The sequence below is a fragment of the Sinohyriopsis cumingii genome, unplaced genomic scaffold (assembly GCF_028554795.1).
Source record: "Sinohyriopsis cumingii isolate HCF-2022 unplaced genomic scaffold, ASM2855479v2 utg003963l, whole genome shotgun sequence".
NCBI lineage: Eukaryota > Metazoa > Mollusca > Bivalvia > Unionida > Unionidae > Sinohyriopsis > Sinohyriopsis cumingii.
The window spans coordinates 25001-30000 of NW_028316635.1; the positions used below are offsets into that span (position 1 = coordinate 25001).

Sequence of the window (5000 nt, forward strand, 5' to 3'; positions counted from 1 at the left end):
CTATATTCAGGTCCTATGCTTGATTTTTTTAGGATCCGAATTATTGAAGAAAGTTAAGGAAAAAGAGAAAATGAAAGTCGAGAAATTGCTCTATTTATTATTTATATTGAAGAAAGTAAATTTAGTTACAATAAAAGAAAGAAAGAAAAACTTCAACTGTTTTTAGTTATAAAAGAAAAAAAAAAAAAAAAAAGAGTCTACAGCACCCGGTATTCCCAGGCGGTCACCCATCCAAGTACTAACCGGGCCCGACGTTGCTTAACTTCGGTGATCGGACGAGAACCGGTGCTTTCAACGTGGTATGGCCGTAGACACAAGTGTTTGTAAATTTAAGACTTATATTCGCTTCTCTCTTCACCGTTTCCGATGTACAGACGTTTACGTTTATGTGCCGTGTAAAATTAGTAATTAAAGTGTACTGATTAAAACTTATATAGATAAACTGCCTTCATACATTATTCAAATTTGTAATTCAGGCATTTTCGGACTCGGACATTAGTTGCTTAACCGGAGGTTTACACCTTCAAATGGACTTAAATAACAATGCATTTAAACGAAGATTCAGTTCATTTTTGTTGTTTTTGGGCATTATTATTATTATTATTATTATTATTATTATTTATCTTGTATCAACTGACTAATTCAATAGGTAAATAATCGACATCAGCCTATGAGCTACCTTTAAATACGGACTCGAATCTGATTTGAAACGGATATCGTCTTGCAGCTCGGAAACGTTAAAGTTGTGGAAACACAGAAAGTGCAAGGAAGTGGAAGCAGGGAACATCCATCCAAACTTACTGTAATCAAAACAGAGATTTATACACCAATTTATTTTGTCAATGGCCCATATTCGAAGTATTCGCTAAGGGATGCCAAGTTTCACACTGATAGACTGGTGCCCTGCTAAAAAACAGGTAAATAAATTAAAATAATTAAAAATAATACATTCCAAATATATCTATCAATTATTGAATAAGAAATACCACAGACAAGTATCCAAAATGAAAGACATCGATGGCATACGTTGCAATTATTCGCTATAGCATAGGCTGAATCCGGAATTTCAGAAGAAATTTGGAGGATCTGGACGGCATACGAGGCGGCCCATTTCGATCCTGGAGGTAGAGGAAACTGAAAAATTTGCACCAGATTTGTGAACAAGAAATATTGGCCATATATGATCGCATATCCTCACAGTGAGGATGGAACCCAAAAAAAAATTAAAAAATGCCTACAGCACCCGGTATTCCCAGGCGGTCACCCATCCAAGTACTAACCGGGCCCGACGTTGCTTAACTTCGGTGATCGGACGAGAACCTGTGTTTTCAACGTGGTATGGCCGTAGACATTTGTACGTACAAATTTAAGACTAATATAGGTTGTCTCTTCGTCGTTACAAAGATACATTACACACACACACACACACACACACACACACACACACACACATATATATATATATATATATATATATATATATATATATATATTAGAGACAGGGGAGAGCTCTGCTTACGACAATACATCCCTTCAGTTTCAATCTGTAAAGAAGCAAGAGCTTATTTGATCGCCGAAGTCACTGACATGTAGGTTGCCATATTTGTGCAGTCATTTGAATAGTAATACAATGGCGAGTTCCGTGTCAAATTTCATCAAGGTTGTCGTTTTCTTTCGTCAGTCAGCTTCATTAACGACAAATGATGTTATACTCGCAATTATTTCTGAGAAAATAAATCGTATTTCTCTCGATTTCATGCAGGTATATCTCGATGAAAGGTCGGTCAAGTTTGCATGGCAGGCTAGTAAGCACAGGGGCTCGCATCGTTGCTCACAATTGAACTGACAGTCATACATTTTATACTATATGTACGACTGATAGTTTCATTGCAAGCAATGATACGAGCCCCCTCTGGCTAGTAAGCAGCCTATGCCGATACCGCATGGTGTCGGCGATTTCCAACGTTTTGATAAGCAAAACAAATATGTCCATACACCCCAATACTAATGTCCAAATATCAAAAATCGCTATTTTGGGACTATTATGAATTCATTCAAGGACATTCTAAATTACATCATCGCCACACGTCAAGATTGTTATTACATCAGCACATTCAAAATTGGACTTCATTCAGAAAACCACTGGCATTCATTTGGAACACTACCCTTTTGGACTTGTCATATAACTTTTATGGACTATTTGTGATTTCATTTATAATGCTGAAAAGTATTTAAATTTTCACTTTGTATTCTTTATAAAAAATAAATTAAGTCGGTTGGTTTAGATTGGCTAAGATAGCATTAAGGTGTTTTTGTTTATATGAGCCAATATCACATTATTCTTTTCTTGGTTTAGATGGGCTAAGTTCACATTATGGTACATTGGTTTAGATGGGCTAAGTTCACATTAAGGTGTTTGGCTAAGTTTCCATTAAGATATTTGGTTTAGATTGGCTAAGTTTGCATTAAAGTGTATTGGCTTATATTGGCAAATTTCACATAGGAATTTGATTTAGATGGCCTAAGTTCACATTATGGTGTTCTGGCAAAAGACTGCTTGGTTTTGTTAGGCAATGAGGGTAGTCTTGCTCAATGGTACAATAGGGCAACCAGCTTGATAGAAATCTATCATGTTAACCATTGGACTGATGTACATTTTATCAGTGTAATTTAGAGTCTGTTTAAACCATTCCGAACCCCCCATCTCTCTCTCTCTTACATATATATATATATATATATATATATATATATATATATATATATATATATATATATATATATATATATATATATATATATATATATATATATATATATATATCCGAAAGAAATAATATTTTCAATCTTTCTGCACTGTACTGATTTTCTGGTTGAATACTAAAAGTAAGTTTAAATATATATAAGGAGTTTGCAAATTTTATAAAAGTCAGCTTGCCTAGCAAGTAGTAGGTCAATATGATACAATGTAGAATTTAAGAAAATGTCATTATATGTATTGAAACGTTTGTTTCCTTTGTATCTGTTGATACCTAAAAACCATATCCCAATAATTAAAATTATCCAAGACTATATGTAAATAATACACGTATGTATGTATGTATGTATGTATGTACACACACAAACGTATATATATATATATATATATATATATATATATATATATATATATATATATATATATATATATATATATATATATATCACAAAAGACACACACATATCTTAAAACACCCTCAGCCACCCAGGATATATATATGATCCGTTTTTACGAGATACACTTATTAATTCAGTATGGTATAATTATCGAATAAGATCAGTAGAGTTTTTGCCCTTGTTTGCAATCGTTATAGGATAACGCGTTAAAAATAAAATTACACAGAAGTACAATTAATGTTAATAGCTGATAAAGTTATGCGAACTTTGTTGCATACTCTCTCTCTCTCTCTCTCTCTCTCTCTCTCGTGTGTCAGTATGATAAAGCAAGAAGAAAAAGGAAGAACAGTAAAGAACATATATAAAAAGGTTTATTGAAACAGCGTCTCATCATGGTGTGGGCACCACGATGCATAGGGATAAATAAAAAAGCGAGTATTCCATTACTTTTCACTTCATTTGATATGCATCCATATGACACAGAATGCTCTCGGTGAGTACAGGGAATCAGATAAACGTCACTGTGCGGGACTAGGTATAAAACATTTATTGTAGTTTTAATTGTAAATTTTTCGGGCATTTAAGTAGAAATTAAATGATTTCAGTTCTAGTGAGAACAACATTTCGACTGTAAAACATAATTTGTTGTCTTGATGCGTTTTCAAGACTCTTTTGCTGATTAGTCACACATCTCTTCAACGTTTCCCATGTACAAATGTTTGTGTGCAGTATAATATTAGTAACTAAAGTGTATACTGATTCAAAGTTCTAATCCAAAAGAAGCAAAACTGGCCTCAGATACTCATATTTGTCACTCATCCATTTTCTGACCCAGATAAGGGGAGAATTCCATGTTGAAATTGACTTAAAATGCAGATTCAGGACATTATTGTTGTTGTTATTATTATTATTATTATTATTCGTCTTTCTGTCCTATCATTTGGTTAAAATAAGCGACAGCGGCCTATAAGCTAACTTTAAAGATAGGGTCTTATCAGATTTGCAAAGGATCTCTTCTTGCAACTTGGAGAAGTTAACGTTGTGGAAATACAGAAAGTGGAAGCATGGAATATCTATCTAAACTTACTGTAATCAAAACAGAATTTTATAACCCAATTTATTTTGCCAATGGCCCATATTTACAGTATTCGCTACAGGATGCCAATTTTCCCACTGGCAGACTGAGGCCCTGCTGTAAAAGAAATCAATCAATCAATAAATTAATATAAAAAATTCTCACAATTCATACATTCCATATTTATCAATCAATTAGTGAATAAGAAATACCACAAATAAGTAGCCAAAATGAAAGACATTGATCGCATATTTTGCAACTCTGCGCAAGAGACTACACCAGGAATATATGAGAAGAAACTTGAAGGAAGTATTTCGACGTGAAAGGAGGCAGCTTGTTGTGGTAGTAAAAGTAGAGGAAACTGGATAAATTGAACCGAATTTGTTAATAAGAAATACTGGTCATCTATGATCGCATATTCCAGTAGTAAGGATCGAAACCAAGAGCAGAGAAGTGCAAAGCAACATTTGCTATATTCAGGTCCTATGCTTGATTTTTTTAGGATCCGAATTATTGAAGAAAGTTAAGGAAAAAGAGAAAATGAAAGTCGAGAAATTGCTCTATTTATTATTTATATTGAAGAAAGTAAATTTAGTTACAATAAAAGAAAGAAAGAAAAACTTCAACTGTTTTTAGTTATAAAAGAAAAAAAAAAAAAAAAGAGTCTACAGCACCCGGTATTCCCAGGCGGTCACCCATCCAAGTACTAACCGGGCCCGACGTTGCTTAACTTCGGTGATCGGACGAGAACCGGTGCTTTCAACGTGGTATG

At 33.7% G+C, this 5000-nt stretch overlaps 3 non-coding genes across 3 annotated transcripts in view; all 3 read right to left on the reverse strand.

Annotated features, from left to right (window-relative positions):
• Positions 1-194: 194 nt before the first annotated feature.
• Positions 195-313, reverse strand: LOC149769321 (5S ribosomal RNA). The gene has a single exon (XR_016419224.1). It is a non-coding gene; the product is annotated as a 5S ribosomal RNA (ribosomal RNA).
• Positions 314-1231: 918 nt separating this feature from the next.
• LOC149769322 (5S ribosomal RNA) lies at positions 1232-1350 on the reverse strand. The gene has a single exon (XR_016419191.1). It is a non-coding gene; the product is annotated as a 5S ribosomal RNA (ribosomal RNA).
• Positions 1351-4890: 3540 nt separating this feature from the next.
• The window catches only part of LOC149769323 (5S ribosomal RNA), a 119-nt gene continuing 9 nt past the window's right edge, over positions 4891-5000 (reverse strand). The window contains exon 1 of the ribosomal RNA XR_016419236.1: positions 4891-5000. This exon is cut by the window's right edge and continues 9 nt beyond it. This is a non-coding gene — a ribosomal RNA (5S ribosomal RNA).